Genomic DNA, 22,567 nt, shown 5'->3' with positions numbered 1-22,567 from the left:
GGGGAAGGGGGTGGTCAGTAGGGTCAGGTGGCCTTGGAGATGAGAACATCCCTTGGATGAGTCTCGGGAGGGTGAGGATGCCCATCAGCCCAAAGACAAAAGGCTGACCCCCGCGCCCAAATCTGAGTGGGTGATGGACACTGGAAACAGCTGGGTTCAAAATGCCAAAGAACGCTGGGCTATATTTTCAGGAGGAAAGGCGGTAGATAAATGCAAGGCAATGTTAACTGCAGGCCAGATACAGCAATCAGAACTCCTGCCAACCACTTCTCAAGAGGGGGATCCTCTCCAGGTCTGTACCCACCCTTCAACTTCCCTCCCCACTGTTGGGTTTTCTGAGTATTTCACTCGGTGCCACACCCTGAAGGACTCAGTAGGTTAGAGCTTGAGAACCTCTGCTTGCTTGCTTGACATTGTAAGCACTTTGGGGCAGGGGCCATCTTTTTGTTCCATGCTGCCTGTACAGCCCAGTGGGCTCCTGGCCCATGACTGGCATTCCTAAGCTCTACTACCATAATGATTGTTTGTCCTAATTATTAGGAGTCTTTTTCATCCCCGGAGGAAGCCGATGCTTTTCTGTGACTGCAGGAGAAACGTTCAGCAAATGAAAGAGAGGCTAATAAATTCAAACAAAGGTCCATATCCACAAAGGGATTTGGGGTCCTTATGCCCATTCATTTCAGTGGCAATTAGGAGCCTAAATGTCTTTGATCTGTGCCATAGTGCGTTTCCCAGATCTTATCGGATGACACGCACTCCTGTGCCGAGGGCCAGCAAAAGACCAATGGATATGTAGGGCAGCTCTCAAAAATTATCCCGGAGTGAGATTCAGGTGATGCATAGAACTAGTGATGGATAGGGGAAAAAGCATAGAGTAAATTTCACCTACTCTGTATGGATTCAACTACGGCTGAATTTAATGGGTCAGATTCTTCTCTGTTACTTCAAATGCATCGGTGTAACTCCTCTGAAGTCCGAGGAGTCACTCTGGATTTAAATCCGCCTCATTTGGAGCATAAGTTTGTCCCATGCGTTGTATGAAAACAAAAAGTGTCACAGTTACCAAGGCTGATGTATATTTCGCTGGGCACCTATTTAAATGAATGTCTGGTATATGATGCTAGAGCACGTAAGCACAACACACCTGATCCTGACAAGGATGTAAGTCAGCGAAGTACCACTGACGCCAAGGGAAGTGTGCTGATTTACACCAGCTGAAGATCTGGCTTGTAAGGTAGTTGTCACCCTTGGTGGTGGCTTGTTTAAAGTTTGCCTGTCGCTCAGCTTTGACAGTGAAACTAGACAGGTCAGTTTCACCTTTTCATCCTGATTCCCTGTTCACTGACACCAGTGGAAATCCAAAACGATCTGATTGAAGTCAATTCGATTCTAATGTCGCACTATTTTTGACACCAGTGCAACTCCATTAACTTCAGTTACTCCTGACTTACATTTCTGTAAGAGCCTAATCCTGCTCCCATCTAAGTTAATCACAAAACTTCCATGGTGCAGCTCCAAGAGAGGAAAAATCAGACCATTATGGAGTTAAAATCAGTTTAAAGTAAGAGGAGAATTGGGCTTACTGGGCCAGATCCTCAGCTGATGTGAAGCAGTGTACTGCATGGGTTTCAGTGGAGCTATCCTAACTTACACCAGCCGAGGATCTGGCCCCACAAGAATTTGCTTGGTACGGTTGGTCTCTGAGAGTTTGGGCCTCATAGGCAGTAATGGTAAGTGCTTCTGCTAGCTTGGCTCAGCATCGCTTCGGTAGCTACTGAGTTTTGCAAGGCAATTCAGCTAGACCCACCAGGGTTCGCTGCCGTGGGCATCTCTGAAGCTCTGATGCATTCAGTGGGATGGTTTGCACATAGGACAAACTAATGGCTGTAATGAGATGGAGACATTCCGGGGGGGAAGGATAATGAGAACATCCACAGTTACCTTAGGGAGGGTCAGATATACATGATCCTCTCTAATGTACATGCCCCACTGCTGTCAGGGTACTAGCTCAGTTTCTCTGAGTGTGGATAGGGACCCCTGCTATTTATCTAGATAATATAATGAGTTGCTGTAAATCAGTGTAGCTGCCTTGGCTTCAGTGGATCTATGTCCATCTACACCAGCTGAGGATTTGGCTTAAAAAATATGACTGTGCCCTGAAGCAGCCACTGGGCGCTGTGGGGGGCCGTGCCTGCGGATGGTCAGGGTAAACAAAACATCTTGCGGCCCGCTAGCGGATTACCCTGATGGGCCGCGTGCCGAAGGTTGCCGACCCCGGCTCTGGTGGCTGGGCGTGAGCAAAGATAGGTGCCTACTACTGTTACTAGCTAATGGAGTTACTCCTTTAGCACGAATTATAGAGGGCTGTGTTGTGGGGCTGAAGTTCCTGAAGTTAAATCCCTGCTGGCACCCCATAGCGGTTGTTGTTACACTACCAAACACCCTGTTTAAGCCCATGAGTGTGCAAGGATGCTGATCTCATGTATGCACACTCATCTGGGCCAGGATCCTACAGGCAGGGGTCCAGCCGGAGTTATGGTACCACCTCTGCTCGGAGGCGTGACAAAGTGCTTGCTGGAGCCATTCAATAGAGATCTGTCCCTTTGTACCTCCCACTCTTTCAGCAACTCTGTTCCCTCTAATGAGCGCTAATAAGTATGCACAGGCCTTTTCCACTCTGCGAATAACTAATACGTTTCCCTTGAAGTACTCATTAAAGTGCAGATGAATGTACAGAGAGAGGTCAGGAAAGGTCCCTGGCACCCACTCTGGTGACTAACAGACAGATTAGCTAAATGCAGTGCATGGAACTTGCATCAGTTATGTCCTCTGTGTTCCATCTTTCAGCATAGACATAGGCGCCAACTTTGTGGGGGATCAGGGACTCGAGCACCCACGGAGAAAAAATAGGGGGTGCTCAGTATCCATGGGGCTGACTGGGGTGGCTACTGTGACAGTCTTGGGGCTGGCCATCAATCAGCTGTTCAGCAGCTGGTCCTGCGTGAACCAATCAGCTGTTGAGTGGGGCTGCCACGCCACTCAATCCTCTCTGCTCCCTCCTCTGCTCACTGCCCTTAGGGCAGGAGGGGGCAGAAAGAAGTGAGCAACAGTGGGCGGGGGGCCACTCAGGAGAGGGAGTATTGGGAGAGGGGGCGGAGCTGTATCAGGGAGAGGTGGAGCTGGGGATGGGGCCTTTGGCGAGGCCTCAGGGGAGCCAGAGTGGGGTATCCACCGGCAAAACCAAAAATCAGCACCTCTGGATGTAGATAAGTGTCCCCTTCTCGCTGCACGGACAGATGCCGTATTGTGGATGCAGCCTGATGCAGACAAAGACACCCACCCACCGTGTGCACACTGTCTTTATTCTAGTTCACTCTCATTTGATCATTTGTGGACCATCAAATAGATCTCCTGCAGACCCTGATCTCTGCATAAGCATGGCAGACACTCAGAGAAAGCCAGCGTTGAGCTGAAGACTGGAAATTCAGATACCGTGTAGTCTTGTGAAGAAACCATAAGCAGTAATATTTTGTGTGTGTGTGAGTGAACAGGGTATATAGACTCTTAGTGTTGGTGGCGTACTATATCTTGCAATGTCTATGGCGAGGATGTGTATGGGAAGGATGAGTGTGGGTCTAGACAGGACCGTGTGCATGTGTGTATAGCTAGCCATGATGACACCTGGTCATCATACTCCTGGTGAATTGATGCATTCTGTCCTGGCTATTTCAGTGCCTCTTTCTTAGCTGAAAGAAGCACATGTGGCAGGCAGATGCGGGTGTCTCTTTGGTACTCGGTTCCACAGCCAGGTGTCACCCTAGCATGCTGCATCTCTAGCACCGAAGCAGAAGGTTACATTTGAGTTAGTAACTGGGGGGAAGAAGATTGAGACCCCTTTCCAATGGGGCCAGGCTTTTATGCTTAGTTTTATGCAGTAGAGGCCTGTGCTTTTTAGATGTAAGAGTTCTAGGTTCAAATCCTGATTATGACCCAGCCCACGGGGGTCTCCACAGTAAGCATAAAAGTTACATGAAAGTAGAAGCCAGCAAAAGAATTTCGCAAACTCTACGAACAAACCAGTGTTCTCTTTTCTGAATCTTGGACGTCGCCAGCCCAGCCCCGAGTGCTCTCCTGAGCCCTGATGTTAGCACATAACAGCCAGTGTTTATTAATGGTCATAAAATCACCCAGTTGTTTCAAAAGCTGACCGTGCTCTTTATTTGCTTGGGAAGCTCTCGGCTGGCACTTGCCTGGGAGCTGTTCCATCGCTGAGCTGGCTGCTGACTGTCCCCATGGCAGGCACGTCTGTCAGCAGTTCAACACCTGTGTTTGTGACTGCCTTGCAGTTCCGCACAGCAGAGGGGGTGTGGGAGGGCTCCCAGGTGCCCTGTCTTCTGTAGAACCATGGAGGCTTTGTCATGTCCCACGAGCTGCTTGTTTCTCCTGCAGTGGGTAGATAACGGCTCTTCTTGACAAACAAGAACATGAGGAAGGATGTGGCCAGTCCCCTTGGGATCAACTCCACTGGAAGACGGGCTGGTTTCAATGAAGATCTGCAGGAAACCAGTGGTGTTTAGACTCCAAGAACCTTATGCTGAGGTAAATCAGACCATTTCCCTAGACACTAAGGAGCATTATGCAAGTGTAAAGCTGACACGAGAGTGGCATCTAGGGTGTCCAGATGTCCTGATTTTATAGGGACAGTCCCGATATTCAAGGCTTTGTCTTATATAGGCACCTATTACCCCACCACCTCCATCCTGATTTTCCCACTTGCTGTCTGGTCACGCTAGTGGCATCACCTTTTAGGCCTTTCAAGTATCAGGGGGTAGCCGTGTTAGTCTGTATCCACAAAAACAACAAGGAGTCCGGTAGCACCTTAAAGACTAAGGGATTTATTTGGGCATAAGCTTTCGTGGGTAAAAAAACCTCACTTCTTCAGATGCATCTGAAGAAGTGAGGTTTTTTATCCACAAAAGCTTATGCCCAAATAAATCCCTTAGTCTTTAAGGTGCCACTGGACTCCTTGTTACCTTTTAGGCTGTCTCCTTCCCCCTTTGCTTCTCCAAAGATTTCACTTTAATGTTGCAGGGGCCGTGCATGGATCTAAGAAAATCGAAGGCACAGAATAGTTCAGGAGTGGTGGCAGTTTCTCAAGAAGACAATATTAAAGGCAAAACTGCAGACTCTCCCAGTGTGAAGAAAAGAGAGATTCATATTGGCCTCTTACTATTCTTCCAGTCAGGAGCTCTTTACTGTCCTGAATATCAACAAGGAATCCTACAAAAAGTGGAAACATGGTTGAATTGCTCAGGAGAAGTACAAAAGAACAACACAAGTGTGTAGGGACAAAATCTGAAAGGCTAAAGCGCAAACTGAGTTACACAGAGTAGGGAACATAAGAGGCAATAAGAGGAGGCTCTTTAATTACTTTAGGAAGAAAAGAAAGATGAAGGAAAGTGGAGGCCCTCTAATTAATGGGCAAGGAGAGCTAATAACTGATGACATCAAGAAGGCTGAGGTGTTTAATGCCTATTTTGCATCAGTCTTCTCTAAAAAGGTTAATGGTGACCAAGATACTCAACACAACTAATATTAACTACAAGGGGGGAGGAATACCAACCAAAATAGGGACAGAACAGGTTAAAGAATATTTAGATAAGTTAAGTGTATTCAAGTCCGTAGGGCCTGAAGAAATTCACCCTAGGGTATTTAAGGGACTAGCTGAAGCAGTGGCAGAACTGTTGGCAATTATCTTTGAGAACTCCTGGAGGATGGGCGAGGTTCCAGAGGAGAAGGGCAAACACGGTACCTATCTTTGACAATGCGAACAAAGACAACCTGGAGAATTGGACTAGTCGGCCTAAATTCAGTACCTGGAAAGATTCTGCAACAAATGATTAAACCATCAATTTGTAAGTACCTAGAAGATAATGGGGAGATGAGACGAACCAGCATGGTTTGTCAAGAACAAATCAGGCCAAACCAGCCTAATGTCCTCTTTGACAAGGTTATTGGCCTAGTGGATAGGAGGAAAGCAGGAGGCAGGATATATCTTGATATTATTAAGGCTTATAACAGTCTCCCAAGGAAATTAGGGAATTGCAGTCTAGATGATATTACAATAAGGTGGGTGCACAACTGATTGAAAGGCCATGCTCAAAGAGAAATTGTCAGTGGTTTGCTGTCAAACTGGAAGGGTGTATTGAGTAGGGTCCTGCAGGGATCAGTTCTGAGTCTGGTTTTGTTCAATATCTATCAGTGATTTAGATAATGGCATAGAGAGTACACTTATAAAGCTTGTGGATGATACCAACCTGGGAGGGGTTGCAAGTCCTTTGGAGGATAGGATCAAAATTCAAAATGCTCTGGATAAATTGAAGAAATAGTCTGAAGTAAACAGGATGAAATTCATGAAGGACAAATGCAAAGTACTCCATTTAGGAAGGAACAATCAGTTGCACACATACGAAATGGGAATTGACTGCCTAGGAAAGAGTACTGCAGAAACGGATCTGGGGGTCATAGTGGATCACAAGCTAAATATGAGTTAACAGTGTAACACTGTCGCAAAAAACCCAAACATCATTCTGGGATGTATTAGCAGGGGTGTTGTAAGCAAGACAGAAGTAATTCTTCTACTCTTCCTGTCAGGATAGGTAAGGACTGGAATCAATTGCCTAGGGAGGTGGTGGAATCTCCATCACTGGGGATTTTAAGAGCAGGTTAGACAAACATCTGTCAGGGATGGTCTAGATAATACTTAGTCCTGCCATGAGTGCAGGGGACTGGCCTAGATAACCTCTTGCGGGTCTCTACCCAGCCCTACGATTCTATGAAAATGGGGAATAACTGGCTAGGTGGTAGTACTGCTGACAAGGATCAGAGGGTTAAAGTGATTCACAAATTGAATATGATTTAGCAATGTGATGCCATGCAAAAAAGGCTAATATCATTCTGGGGTCTATTAATAAGAGTGTTGTATGCAAGACACAGGAAGTAATTGTCCTGCTGTCCTTACAGTGGTGAGGCCTCAGCTGGATTACTGTGTCCTTTGTGGGGTGCCCTGCTATAGGAAAGAGGGGGACAAATTGGAGAGAATCCAGAGGAGAGAAACAAAAATGATAAAAGGTTTAGAAAACCTGACCATGAGGAAAGGTTAAATTACTGGGTGTGTCTTAGAGGGACCTGATAAGTATTCGCATATGACACAGGTGTCGACTTTTCAAAGTGCCAGGGGGTGCTTGACCCCCCAGCTCGGCCCCGCCCTGCCTCTTCCTACCTCCCTTTCGCCTCGTCCCTGCCTCTTCCTGCCCAGTTCCTGTCCCCTCCCCGGAGCACATTGTGTCCTTGCTCCTCCCCCCTCCCTCCCAGCCTCTTGCATGTTGCGAAACAGCTGATTGGGGTGGGTAGGTGGCTCGGGGAGGGAGAGGGAGATGCTGATCTGTGGGGTCTGCCGGTGCTAGGGGGGGAGCTGATGGGGTGCTACCGGTGGAGCACCATGGAGTCGGCACCTATGCCATATGATAAGGGCTGTTATAAAGAAGACAGAGATCAATTGTTCTCCATGTCCACTGAGGGTAGGAGAAGAAGCAATGAACTTAATCGGCATCCAGGGAGATTTAGTTTAGCTATGAGGAAAACTTTCTAACTAGAAGGGGAGTTAAGCGCTGGAATCGGCTTCCAAGGGAGGCTGTGGGATCCTGGTCACAGAAAGTTTTTAAGACCAGGTTGGACAAACACCTGTCAGGGTTGGTCTAGGTCTACATGGTCCTGCCTCATGGCAGGCAGCTGGACGTGGTGACTTCTTGAGGTCTCTTCCAGCGCGACCTTCCTATGATTGGTAGATTAATTCCCTGCATGGCTGGCTTTAAAATTCCTTTCAAATGTTTTGAAGAACAGGGGTTGCAGGCTAAGCCAGGGAGCAATAAGCTGGATGTGGTCCCCATGTGAAATGAGCAGGGGAGGGTGTCAGTGTGGTGTCGGAGGAGGGTTTGTGGGGAGGGAAGTGGTCAAGGGGACAGTCTATCATTTATATGGTAGTAGCACTTGGGAGGCCTCTTATGGGGGCGTAAAAATCCCCACAATGGACAGGAAGGGGGTAAGGAACTGTTATGGGTTCAAGCAGCCCTGCCTTGCCACACCTGCAAGGCACCTTGGGCCAGAAGGAAGGGCCTTAAAAGAGAAAAGCCCTGTTCAGTTGGTGGCTGGCAGCTCTGGTAGGAGAGCAGCCTCTGCTTGTGCAGTCATGCAGCTTGCAAGACCATAGCCTGGCTGAGTCCCTGGAGGGAAAGGGTTAGACGCTGCACGGTTCTTGCAGAACTCTTACCACTACCGGGCCTGAAAGTGCTTAACTCTGCTCTGGCCTGCAGCGGGAAAGAGAGGGTCACAGTGGACTAGTGGTGGCTGCGGTGTTCTCTCCGTGTTGTTGAATAACCCTGGGAAGAGTTGACTCTGGCAGGATGCAGCTGGAGGGCTGAGTCTCCCACCCGTGAGCCTGGGCTGACACTGAAGAACTGGAGTCTGGGTGGCGGTAAAGCTATTGTACAAATGTATTAAATGATGGCCCCTGCCCCATAGATGCCTGTAGTCTTTTAAACAGAAAGCTCTTGAGTTGATGGGGGTGACGATGTCACATTAGCTAGTCAGAAACAGAGGCGAGGTGAAGAAGGAGAGGATGAAATTGCAATGGAGGAGGCCAGCACACTCCTGTGACTCCCTCCAAAGCCCGGAGCAGGGTGAAAGCAGGGCCAAAGGTAATGAATGTGGGGAGAAGTTACTCCGAGATGGACGTTAGTTGTAGAGAGGGCCGTTATAGATGAAACACTTGCTCTGCTGCTTGTGCTATTCCCCCTCTTTGGAGAGAGAGGCTGTGCTCAGTCGCCTTCAGCCATTCTAAATTCATTGGGTCACATCCTCCGTCAGTGTAAGTTGTCATAGCTCCGTTGAAGTCAATGGAGCTCTGTTGCTTTATATCAGCTGAGAATCTGGCCTATTAACTATTGTTGTGTGTAATATGTATCGACATGTAATTAGAAAGTCAGTCAAAAAACTCCTGTGACTCGCAGTCAGACCTTAAAACAACAGCAAATATTGAAATGTTAGACCTGCTCTCCTTCCTGAGCAGCCTTGTCTTTCTGGGGACTGCTGCCGTCAGTGGGCTGGACTCTGCTCTCTGTCGTCCAGGTGTAACTCCACTGACGTTAATGGAGTTACTGTGGAATTGCACTGGGTTCAGTAAGGAAGATCATCCATGCAGCAGTTACTGCGACCTCGGTAGTTGCTAGGTCAGCTAGTGACAGCTGGTCTGATGACCACATGTTTCTCTGGCCGGAGAGTGTGACTTGATATCCTGGAGAGGGGTGTGATTGGCGTTCTGTGGGGAAAAGAGTATGACTTGACCACACTGCTTAGACAACATCCCTGCCCATGTAATTGAATAGAGCGTCTTCATAAAGCAGTTGGCCTTTTTCTAATTCACCTCCAGATTTTAAAGGCCTGATTCCCCGCCCTTCCTTTCCCAGAAGCGCCAAGTGCCTCCCCCTCCATTTGAAGTTAGGGACTCACCACCTTAGAAAATCAGGCCCTAAGTCTAATTCCAGACACTACACCCTACCTGGGAGAGGCAGGATGGTCTTGCGGTTATGGCAACACACTTCTTTTGTGAGATCTGGATTCCGACCTCATCTCTGTCATAGGCTTCCTCTGTGACTGTGACAAGTCACTGAATCTTCCATCCGTAAACTGGGGAGAACACTCCTTCCTCACCTGTCTCATCCATTCCGAAGATAAACGCTGTGGGGCAGTCCAGACACAGTCACTGCCGCCCGTCTTGGCACTACAGTGTTATAACGGGTGATAATAACACTGTGATGTCATTATCAGTGGTCTGTGAGCCCACCTTCTGTATCCAGGAGAGTGGATTATTATGATACCACAAGCAACAGACTCTGGCAGCCTTCAGTTGATGGAGCAGAAGGCTGGTCCCCAAGAAGCGGGGCTAATTTTGCACTTGTTCCTTTGCAGGCAGCAATGACGGGGAAGAAAATGCAGAAAAATGTTCTCGACGGGTTTGGCTTTCAAATGTATATTTTTCAGAAATGACTCATGCTAGTGAAAGACATCAGCCTGACGGCTCTGGAGACCTCTATCTAGCCACAGAACAAGTACAACGCCCACTAAAGCTTCTCTTTGCTTTGCCCTGGTCATATGCCTCAAGCCTGACACCAAGGAACTGCCTCTGGGAGCAAGTTCCATTTTCACGCTGACACGAGCCCCAGCATCTCTGCAGAGGCTTCCAGTCATATGAAGGTTACAAGATGGGAATGTTGTAGTGTGGTCCAGGCCAGGACTTAAGGAGACACTTTGTGGTGACACCAGGCTGTGACAGTCTGGGAGCTAGAAAGAACCAGAAGATCTCTCTCTGACCATCAGTTTCTATACAGAACCCCCTGTATATTCATTACAGCTCAGCTCTGTCTCGTCTCTTTTTCAAGGGACACAATAGACACCTTTTAGGTCTTTTTCCATCTATGACTTCTGAGCCTATAAGGTCACCCAGTCCATCTCCTGATCAAAGCAGGGTTGTTCCTTATGGTGTTTGAGTCCCGAACAATGGGTCTTCCACCGTTTGCCTTGGAACTGAACTTTGATCTCATTACTTGTGTTACAGGAGCACCATGAGGCTCTCAAACGTGATACAGGATTGTGCTAGATGCAGGCTGGGTGCAGACAAAGCTCCAAAGAATGACAGTCTCATTAGACAATAGTTGGAGGAAAGGAAGTGGTGTCATCACCATTTTACAGACTGGGAACTATGACGCAGAGTAAAGACAAAATTTTCAAAAGCGCCTAAGTCCCATTTTCAGAAGTGGCCAAGGTACTTACGAGCCTAAATCACTTAAGAGAAACATTTTCAAAAGTGACTTACTTTTCAGTGAAAGTTGACAGGACTTAAGTCACTTTTGAACATGGGACTCAAGCTGCTAAATCACTTAAGTAACGTGATCCAGGTGGGAATTGAAGCCAGCCCTCTTATGTCGGAGGCAAGTGCCTTAACCAGGTGCCCATCCTCTTTAAATACCTGCTGCCTGACGCACACTTTGACTGCAAGAGGACAACAGCATCCAAAGTCAAATCCTTCTCCACAACGGAGGCTTATGGCAGAAATAATTGAACAGTGAAGTAGCAAAATCAAAAAGCAACCTCCCCGTTTCCAAAATATGGGGAGGGAAAAAATGCTGATTTATGCCGAGGTCAGAGAACATGAAGGGTTGACGACAAAATCTGAATGGGACTGATCAGTATCTCCAAAATAGCAAGTAGATCTGGCTCCAATCTAGGACGTTCTGTGAATACTTTAAAGGAAAATGTAATGCATTTGGTGGGGAGGGCAGGGGGAAGAAATTGCACGCAAGGTTCTGAAAATTTGAGATTGTGACTGATACTCTTGCCAAAATAGCACTAGAGAAAGAGGGAAGTATAAAATTGTTTATGGAAACATATTCGTGACGGCAGGAAATGATTTCAGTGTAATCACTTTTTTGTAAATCTTTCTGTTCGAGTGAGTTCCCATCTGATTGTTCCAGATAAGAGAGAGGGAGAAAACGGCTTCTCTCCTTTTAAATAACAATGTGTCTTTGGGCACTGAGAAATTTGATAAAACATGAAAGCATCTAATAACAATGGATCTGGCAGGAAGTTTTAATCAGGTCTTGGAGAAAAATTATTGTTTCACACTTCACAAGATGAATCGGGTCTGATTTCCCTCTTCAAGATGAGTGATAAGTTTGATGTTACACTTCACGTTGGTTCCTTGCTAAACAATTTCCCTGCTAAATAGGGTCCCTAATCACCCCCCTTCCCCCCCAAAAAGCCCCATCTCACCCTTAATTGGGTACAACCTGCAGAAAACAACTCTATTTCTTGGCTTTTTATGACCAATTCTGTGCTGTCCAGAACAACAAGTCATTCAATTTAGGCATTCCGGTTGTTCATGAGCTCTCTGCTTTTAGCTTCAGATCAAACACAGCATTTCAGTCCAGTCAATTGCTACTTTATTATTCAATAAAAAACAAAAGTTCCCTTATTCTAAAGTAATGATGGTTGCAGGGTGTGAGGCTGTAGTTCGAATGGCACTGTCACTTCCATAAAGGGATGCTGAATGTGTCCAAATTATGAAGTTCCTCATGTAGAGAACAAGGATGATCTAGGGGTTATGGCACTAGCTTTGGAGTTGGGTGACCTGGCTTCAGTTCCTTGGTCTTCTTCAGACCCCTTGTGTGGCCTTGGTCAAGTCACTTAGTCGCTCTTCTGTTCCCCATCTGTACAATGGGAAGAACAGCAGTGTCTGGCCTCACAGGGGCTTGTGGGAGTGATCTATATGGAAGAGGTGGTTGTGAATGTGGTTAACCCCCATCCTACTGAGAGGATGGTTCTTGTACCAGTGTAAGACCTGGGGGAGCCCAGTTCACTTCCCTGCTATGCTGCAAATTTCATATGTGATCAGATACTCTGGTGATGGGGGAGGATCTAAGCACCTTCATAGGTTATATGCTTGTAGCTGTTTTTTCACTCACTAACAGCCGTTTAACTTCATCGACTTCCAGACCTCCAATCGGATTCTCGCTGAAGTCGATGGCTGGACTCCCAGTGGGGTGAGACCAGGTTCTGGCAGGCTATCTGCCTGTATCTGTGTTTATATGGCCCAAGGCTCCTGAGCTGGGGATGTAACAGAGTCTCATCCTCTGCAGATTGCTACAGGTCCCTCTCTTTGCCCACACACTCACCAGTGGGTTGCACAAGCACCTCACAGTCATTCACAGACTGGAGCCTCACAACCCTGCTGCATGGTTGGGAACTGCCATCCCCATTTTACAGATGGGGAAACTGAGGCACAGCATAGCATGTAACTTGCCCAGGTCACACAGGAGGTGATAGCTGATCTGCGAATTGAACCTGTATCTCCTGAGATCTAGTCCAATACCCCACCCGTTGGATGCACGCTTTCCCCTTCTCGTAGCTGGAAATGTAATGAACAATCAGATTCATGCTGAAGAAAGATGCTGGCCACTCACTGTATAGCTTTGAGTCCATCTCCTGCCAACCCTCTCCCCTTTCAATGCAGTGATCCCCACTCTCCCTTGTCTGCTGTTCCTTGCCTTTAGGGTGACCAGACAGCAAGTGTTAAAAATTGGGATGGGGTGGGGAGTAATAGGAGCCTATATAAGAAAAAGCCCCCAGAATCAGGACTGTCCCTATAAAATCGGGACATCTGGTCACCCTACTTGCCTTTCTTCTGTTGCACTGACTCAGTCCCTCTCAGACCACGTGTTTTCCCTCCCTAGGATGTGGTATTGATTTACGCATGTGGATGAGAACTGTTCTTTCTTTAGAATTGCTCTAGAACTGGATGTGATGCCTCTTATGGTGTGGCCGGCTGGCTGCTCTCCCAGATGCACAGCACCATTAGCAGGCCAGTTGTGGAGAAGAATTCATTTCCAAAGGGTCATGCTGCTAATTCAGCTGCTCTGAGGAGTCTAATCCCCCATTACACGGGCATAACCTCGCCGCTGAGCCGATCAGTCACCCTGTTAGCTGAGCACTTTGCTTCCCCCTCATCTCTGAACCACGGAGGCTCCCTCCGCATTCTTTTTGTCGCATCAGCAAATTCAGGTGCTGCCTCGTCACACCAGCATTGCACTTGTGTTAGTCCAGTAGCATGAGGCAAGGGTCCCTCTCTTTTAATCCACGGTGCAGTCTTGGGGTGCCTTTTGTCTGTCGGTCGCCACTTTGAATCCAGCGCAGAATGTGAGGCACTAGAAGTGGGCGCTATGGGATGACCCACATGAAATGCGTTGGTATGTCTCTGTGCACTCGTGAAAAGCCCCACCGTAATAGGAAGGAAATGCATTAGATTATCTTTTGTTTTAGCTTGTGAATTGTCCCTATGCTATGAGGGAAGTTTATTCCTTTTTTTTTTTTTTGTAACTTTAAAGTTTTGCCTAGAGGGGAATCCTCTGTGTTTTGAATCTGATTACCCTGTAAAATTACCTTCCATCCTGATTTTACAGAAGTGCTTCTTTTACTTTTTCTTTATTATACAGTTCTGCTTTTAAGAACTTGATTGGTTTTTAGTGTCCTAAAAACCTAAGGGCTGGTATGTGCCCACTTTGTTAACCTATTTGGTTGGTATATTATTCTCAAGCCTCCCCAGGAAAGGGGATGTAGGGGGTTGGGGGGTGTTTTGGGGGAGGTAGGGCTCCAAGTGGCCATCTCTGAATGTTTGCTTAAATCACTTGGTGGTGGCAGCGATACCAAGAGCAAGGAAGGAATTTGTGCCTTGGGGAAGTTTTTAACCTAATCTGGTAGAAATAAGCTTATGGGGTCTTTCATGCAGGTCCCCACATCTGTGCCCCAGAGTTCAGAGTAGGGAGGGAACCCTGACACCTGTCTTCTGACAGTGGCCAGTGTCAGGTGCCCCAGAGGGAATGAACAGAACAGGGAATCATCGCCCACTCCCAGCCTCTGGCTAACAGAGGCTCGGGACGCCATCCTTGGCCTTCACAACAACCTCTGGCAGAGAGTTCCACAGGTTGACTGTACAGAAGCTCCCTGGGTTACGCAAACCCTACTTACAGACATCTGCACTTACGGAAAAAGTTCAATAAGCTTTTTTTTTTTTTGCGTAATTGTTGGATATATGTTCCCAACTTACTTAAAATCCCACTTATGCAAGGAGTTCTGGAACGGAATGCTTGCGTAAGTCGGGGTGTCTGTACAGTGTGCAAACAAATACTTTCTTTGGTTTGTTTTAAACCTGCTGCCTCTTAATTTCATTTGGTGACCCCTAGTTCTTGTGTTATGAGAAGGAGTAAATATAACTTCCTTATCTACTTTCTCCACACCGGTCATGATTTTATAGACCTCTATCATATCCCCCCTTAGTTGTCTCTTTTCCAAGCTGAAAAGGCCCAATCTTATTATTCTCTCCTCATATGGAAGCTGTTCCATATCCCTAATTATTTTTGTTGCCCTTTTCTGTACTTTTTCCAATTCCAATATATTTTTTTTGAGATGGGGCAACCAGATCTGCATGCAGTATTCAAGATATGGGTGTGCTATGGATTTATATAGAGGCAATATGATATTTTCTATCTTATCATCAGTCCCTTAATGATTCCCAACATTCTGTTTGTTTTTTTGACAGTCGCAGCACATTGAGTGGATGTTTTCAGAGAACTATGGGCAATGGCTCCAAGATCTCTTTCTTCAGTGGTAATAGCTAATTTAGACCCCATCATTTTACATGTATCGTTGGGATTATGTTTTCCAATGTGCATTGCTTTACATTTATCAACATTGAATTTCACCTGCAATTTTGTTGCCCATCACCCAGTTTTGTGAGATCCCCTTGTAACTCTTCGCAGTAGCCAACCCAGCCTGACTCCAACTCTCTACCCACTAGACAACACTGTCTCTCAGGCAGGGCCGGCTTTAGGAAATGCGGGGCCCAATTCAAACAGTTTCGGCAGGGTTGACTTAAAAAAAAACATGTAAAAAAACACGTGGGGCTTGTATTCACAGGGTGGTGCTCTCAGTCTTTGGAGGCACTTCGGCGGTGGGTCCTTCACTTGCTCCAGGTCTTCAGTGGCACTGAAGGAATCGCTGTGAAGTGTCGTCGAGGACCCAGAGTAAGCAAAGGACCCACCGATGATGTGCCATCGAAGACCCGGATAGAGAAAGGACCAGCTGCTGAATTGTTGCTGAAGACCCAGAGCGCCACCAGGTGAGTAAAAATTAAAAAGCGCCTCTAGCCACGGAAGGGATTCTTACTGGGCGGGGGGCCCTCTTAGGCGCGGGGCCCGATTCAGGGGAATTGGTGGAATAGGCCTAAAGCCAGCCCTGCCTAAAGGTAGGGCAATAGGAGCTAGGGTTAGGGTTCCTATGGGTAGGGTACTTGGACCTAGGGTTCCTATGGGTAGGGTACTTGGAGCTAGGGTTAGAGTTCCTATGGGTAGGACTTCACACACTAGGGTTAGGGTTCCTAAGGGTACGGCACTTGGAGTTAGGCTTAGGATTCCTACGGGTAGCATGCCCTACTCTAGGGTTCAGGTTCCTATGGGTAGGGCACTTGGAGCTAGGGTCAGGGTTACAATGGGTAGGGCTTCCTGCCCTAAACTTAGGATTTCTAAGGGTAGGGCACTTGGAGCTAGGGTTAGGGTTCCAATGGGTAGAGCACTTGGAGATAGGGTAGGGTTCCTATGGGAAGGGCTTCCCGCCCTAGGGTTTGGGTTCCTATGGGCAGGGCTTCCCACCCTAGGGTTAGGGTTCCTATGAGTAGGGCACTTGGAGCTAGGGTTTGGGTTCCTATGGGCAGGGCTTCCCACTCTAGGGTTAGGGTTCCTATGAGTAGGGCGCTTGGAGCTAGGGTTTGGGTTCCTATGGGCAAGGCTTCCCACTCTAGAGTTAGCGTTCCTACGAGTAGGGCATGTGGACCTAGGGTCAGGGTTTCTAAGGATAGAGTGCCCCACCCTAGGGTTAGGGTTTCTATGGGAATGGCACTTGGAGCTAGGGTTAGGGTTACTATGGATAGGGCACTTGAAGCTAGGGTTATGGTTTCTATGGGTAGGGGTTCCTGCCCTAGTGTTAGGGTTCCTAAGAGTACGGCACTTGGAGCTAGGGCTAGGGTTCCTAAGGGTAGGGCACATGGAGCTAGGGTTAGGGTTCCTACGAGTAGGGCTTCTCACCCTAGGGTTAGGGTTCCTACGGATAGGGCACTTGGAGCTGGAGTTAGGGCTCCAATGGTTAGGGCACATGGGGCTAGGTTTAGGATTCCAATGGGTAGGGCACTTGGAGATAGGGTTAGGGTTCCTATGGGTAGGGCTTCCCACTCTAGGGTTAGGGTTCCTATGGGTAGGGAATTTGGAGCTAGTGTTAGGGTTACTATGGGTAGGGCACTTGGAACTAATGTTAGGGTTTCTATGGGTAGAGGTTCCTGCCCTAGGGTTAGAGTTCCAATGAGTAGGGCACTTGGAGTTAGGGTTAGGGTTCCTCTGGGTAGGGCTTCTCACCCTAGAGTTAGGGTTCCTATGGGTAGGGCACTTGGAGCTAGGGTTAGGGTTCCTATGGGTAGGGCTTCCCAACCTAGGATTAGGGTTCCTATGGGTAGGGCACTTGGAGCCAGGGTTAGGGTTCCTATGGGTAGGGCACTTGGAGCCAGGGTTAGGGTTCCTATGGGTAGGGCTTCCCACCCTACGGTTAGGGTTCGTACAGATAGGGCACTTTGAGCTAGGGTTAGGGCTCCAATGGTTAGGGCACATGGAGCTAGGTTTAGGGTTCCACTGGGTAGGGCACTAGAAGCTAGGGTTGGGTTGCTAACGGTAGGGAACTTTGAACTAGGGTTAGGGTTCCCATGGGTAGGGCACTTGGAGCTAGGGTAAGGGTTCCTATGGGTAGGGCACTTAGAGCAAGGGTTCAGGTTCCTATGGGTAGGGCTTGATGCCCTAGGTTTAGGGATCCTAGGTGTAGAGAACATGGAGCTAGAGTTCGGGTTCCTATGGCTAGGGCCTCCCACCCTAGGGTTAGAGTTCTCAAGGGTAGGGCACTTGGAGCTAGGCTAAGGGTTCCTATAGTTAGGGAGTCCCAACATATGGTTAGGGTTCCTACGGATAGGGCACTCGCAGCTAGGTTTAGGGTTCCTACTGGTAGGGCTTCCCGCACTAGAGTTCGGATTCCTATGGGTAGGGAACTTGGAGCTAGGGTTAGGGTTCCTGTGGACAGGGCACTTGAAGCTAAGGTTAGGGTTCCTATGGGTAGGGCTTCCTGCCAGAGGGTTAGGGATCCTAATGATAGGGAAATTGGGAGCTAGGGTTAGGATTCATACGAATAGGGAACCCCACCCTATAGTTTTGTTTCCTATGGTTAGGACACTTGGAACTAGGGTTAGGGTTCCTATGGGTAGGACTTCCCTCCCTAGGGTTAGGGTTCCTAAGGGAAGGGCACTTGTAGCTAGGGTTAGGGTTACTCTAGGTAGGACACTTGGAGCTAGGGTTAGGGTTCGTATGGGTAGGAAACTTGGAACTAGGGTTATGGTTCCAATGGGTAGGGCATCCCACCCTAGAGTTAGGGATCCTAACGTTAAGGCTCAAGGAGCTAGGATTAGTGTTCCTATAGGTAGGGCTTCCCGCCCTAGCGTTAGGGTTGCTATGGGTAAGGCACTTGGAGATAGGGTTTGGATTCCTATGGCTAGGGCTTCCTGCCCTAGGGTTAGGGTTCCTAAGGGTAGGGCACTTCGAGCTAGGATAAGGGTTCCTGTAGGTAGGGCTTTTGAAGGTAGGGTTAGGGTTCCGGTTTATAGGGCCTTTGAAGCTAGGGTTAGGGTTCCAGTGGGTAGGGCCCTTGGAACTAGGGCTAGGGTTCCAGTGGGTAGGGCACCTGGAGTTAGGTTTAGGGTTCCTGCGGGTAGGGCCTTTGAAGCTAGAGTTAGGTTTCGGGTGGGTAGGGCCCTTGGAGCTAGCGTTAGGGTTACAGTGGGAAGGGCCCTTGGAGCTAGCGTTAGGGTTACAGTGGGTAGGGCCCTTGGAGCTAGCGTTAGGGTTACAGTGGGTAGGGCCCTTGGAGCTGGGTTAGGGTTCCTGTGGGTAGGGCCCTTGGTTCTAGGGTTAGGGTTCTGGTGGGTAGGGCACCTGGAGCTAGCGTTAGGGTTCCTGTGGGTAGAGCACCTGGAGCTAGGATTAGGGTTCCTGTGGTTAGGGCCCTTGCAGCTTGGGTTAGGGTTCCTGTGGGTAGGGCACCTAGAGCTGGGGTTAGGGTTCCTGTGGGTAGGGTCCTTGGAGCTAGGGTTAGGGTTCCTGTGGGTAGGGCACCTAGAGCTGGGGTTAGGGTTCCTGTGGGTAGGGTCCTTAGAGCTAGGGTTAGGGTTCCTGTGGGGTAGGGCCCTTAGAGCTAGGTTTCGGGTTCCTTTGGGTAGGGCACCTGGAGCTAGGGTTAGGGTTCCTGTGGGTAGGACACCTGGAGCTAGGGTTAGGGTTCCTGTGGGTAGGCCCCTTGGAGCTAGAGTAAGGGTTCCTGTGATAGGGCACCTGGAGCTAGGGTTAGAGTTCCTGTGGGTAGGGCCCCTGGAGCTCGGGTTAGGGTTCCTGTAGGTAGGGCACTTGGAGGTAGGATTAGGGTTCCTGTGGCTTAGGCACCTGGAGCTAGGGTTAGGGATCCTGTGGGTAGGGCACTTCGAGCTAGGGTTAAGTTTCCGGTGGGCAGAGCACCTGGAGCTAAGGATAGGGTTCTGGTGGGTAGGGCCCTTGGAACTAGGCTTAGTGTTCCTGTGGGTAGGGACCTTGAAGCTAAAGTTGGGGTTCCTGTGGGTAGGGCACCTTGAGCTAGGGTTAGCGATACTGTGGGTAGGGCCCCTGGAGCTTGGGTTAGGGTTCCTGTGGGTAGGTCACCTGGATCTAAGGTTAGGATTCCTGTGACTAGAGCCCCTGAGCTAGGGTTAGGGTTCCTGTGAGTAGGTCACCTGGAGCTAGGTTTAGTGGTCCTGTGGTTAGGGCCCTTGGAGCTAGGGTGAGGGTTCCTGTGGTTAGGGCATCTGAAGCTAGGTTTATGATTCTTGTGGGTAGGGCACCTGGAACTAAGGTCAGGGTTCCTGTGGATAGGGCCCTTGGAGCTAGGGTTAGGGTTCTTGTGGGTACATCCCTTGGAGCTAGGGTTAGGGCTCCTGTGGGTAGGACCCTTGGAGCTAGGGTTAGGGCTCCTGTGGGTAGGACCCTTGGGTTAGGGTTTCTATGGGTAGATCTTGTCGCCTTAGGATTACGGTTCCTAAGAGAAGTGCACTTGTGTCTAGTTTTAACGTACCTATGTGTAGGGGTTCCCGCCCTAGGGTTAGGGTTCCTAAGGGTAGGGCACTTGGGCCTAGGGTTACGGTTCCTATTGGTAGGGCACTTGGAGCTAGAGTTAGGTTTCCAATGGGTAGCGCTTCCCGCCCAAGGTTAGGTTTCCTAAGGGTAGGGCAGTTGGACCTAGGGTTAGAGTTCCTATGGGTAGGGCTTCCCGCCCTAGGGTTTGGGTTCCTTTTCAGGGCTAGATTTCTAAAAGACCTCACCCAGTGTCTTTCACTGTTCTCAGCGTGGGCATAGCTTCTCCATTGTTCTCAATCAGAGCTTCTGGATGCTAAGCCTGTCTGAAAATTCTGTCCCAAGGGCCCACCTTGGCCAGTTATACAGTGGTGACCTGGTAACATAAATGAGCGCCAGCTAACGGGAAGTGTGGCTGTGCTGCATAAAGACAATGTCCATGGAGCTTGCCTAGATTAGAAAACATTGCACTGATTTACCAAATTAATCTTAACTATGAAATGAAGCTGTTAAGTGTGTTGGTGTTAAGTGCTTATAGCAGCCTAACTAGATAGATTTTTTAAATTGAGCTGAGGAGGGACTTTCAAAAGTTGTTTGGTGATTTAAGAGCACTGAGACTTGTACACCAACTCACTGAAGTCCTTCTGAAAATCACACCCTTTTTCCTGTGTCGGCCTTGCGAAGTCAGGTAATTTATCTTTGTCTTGAGACGCTTCCCAGAGCTGTGCTGACATCACTGATGACGCTGGTGAGGAAAATACATCAATAAATCAATGGTTAATTTCAGATAGCGTCGGAAACAGGGTTCAATCATGCACTGATGCAAACTGGGGAAGCTTCATTTACACCAATGGAGCTGTATTGATTTGGAACTGCTGAGGACCTGAACTACAGGGGGGAAGAAGAGTCAATTGTTTGCCAAGTGCAAATCAGGAAGGGAAAGAAAATGCTATTTTCAGCGTTGCAAGTGGGCATTACAAACAATGCAGAGTAAAGATGAAAATGAAAAAGCATTTAAAAAATAGCTGAGCTGCCCAGACTTCCATAAAATTCAGGGGTTTAGCTGCAATCTGAGCAATTTCCTTGATCCCTTATTGTTCAGGGAAATGATTTTAGTGGCTCAGCTGTTTTGCAGCGTCCCCCAAAACAATATAATGATCACCAAAGCCTGCCCCCTTACCAGCAGTCTGAATGTCTCTGTTTGCTTTGCTGATTAGCACTGATGCACTGTCACAGCTTTAACAACCCAATTCTGTAGTGACTATCCAAGAAAAATTCCCAGTGATTTCAAAACTCCTGCAAACCTTATACACCATAACATAAGAACACCCAACACCTTCTAGCCCAGTATCCTGTCTTCCGACAGTGGCCAATGCCAGGTGCCTCAGAGGGAATGAACAGATCAGAAAATCATCAAGTGATCCATCCCCTGTTGCCCATTCCCAGCTTCTGGCAAACAGAGGCTAGGGACACCATCCCTGCCCATCCTGGCTAATAGCCATTGATAGACCCATCCTCCATGAACTTATCTGGTTCTTTTTTGAAGCTTGTTATAGTCTTGGCCTTCACCATGTCTAGTGGCAAGGAGTTCCACAGGTTGACTGCATGAAAAGTGGGAATTCCTAAACAAAAAAACTTTGTAAACAAGGAATCCAAGTAAAAATATGTTGAAAGTGTGTTTCAGGGGAGTCCACCTCATTTCCGTCCTCCTCCTACCCTAAAAAGAATTTTATTTTGGCACCAACACTGATTTAAGCGATAGTGTGATGAAGCCACGAAACTTCACACTAGCAGAAAGAGGGTTACAGAGAGAGAGCCTATGGGCCCAGCTAGCCCAGGACTGGTATACCTGTAGCCAGTGCCAGGCCTGGAGGGGGAAGAAAAGGAGAGCGAGGGGAGCATCACTACGAGCCAGGACAGCCACCGGGGGCGCAGCGCTGTGACCCTGGGCGAGAGAGACTGTTGAGGAGACCGAGGAGCACCCAAAAGTGAGTGAACTTTGCTATTAGACTATAAGGACATTGTGGGACTAGGCCCTCTCCACCCTTACATCCACCCCGAGGGACCCGAGGCTGCAGCAGGAGGCTGCAAAAGTTCCGCAAGGGGGCGCTACTCCAGGCAAGCCCCTATGGACTGTTTGAACTAAAAGGCCACTAACCGCTGGGCTGCCTGGTCCTCCGAGACGAGCACCCTATTGCAGTTACATTCCTCAGTTACAGAGATTCCTGTGGCACCTTTAAGACTAACAGATGTATTGGAGCATAAGCTTTCATGGATGAATACCCACTTCATCAGTTTTATCCCCTAAAAAAGTGGCTCAGATGGCAAAATGTCCCTCCCGTCCTCTGCAGCGAAGGCTGAGGCAAATCATTAATTTAGCTTCTCCTCAAGGGCCTTGTCTTCCTGGAGTGCTCCTTTAGCACCTTGCCCATCCAGTAGCCCCACTGATTGTTTGGCAGGCCTCCTGCATCTGATGCACTTATAAAACTTTGCTATGAGAGAGAGAGAGAGAGATGGTGTGTGTGTGTGTGTGTGTGTGTGTACGCACACACGCACGCACTATTTATATGCCACAATGCTACTTACCACAGACATCCCCAACTTAACAATGTGTTAGTGGCTACAAAAAATATGATTAATATAGTTGAAAATCAAACTTACACCTTCTCCACCCTGACACGTCTCATTCCAATTCTATTCCTAAAAATACTCCTCTG

Source organism: Gopherus evgoodei, chromosome 20 (assembly GCF_007399415.2).
Source record: "Gopherus evgoodei ecotype Sinaloan lineage chromosome 20, rGopEvg1_v1.p, whole genome shotgun sequence".
Lineage (NCBI taxonomy): Eukaryota > Metazoa > Chordata > Testudines > Testudinidae > Gopherus > Gopherus evgoodei.
This window is presented reverse-complemented; position numbering follows the sequence as displayed.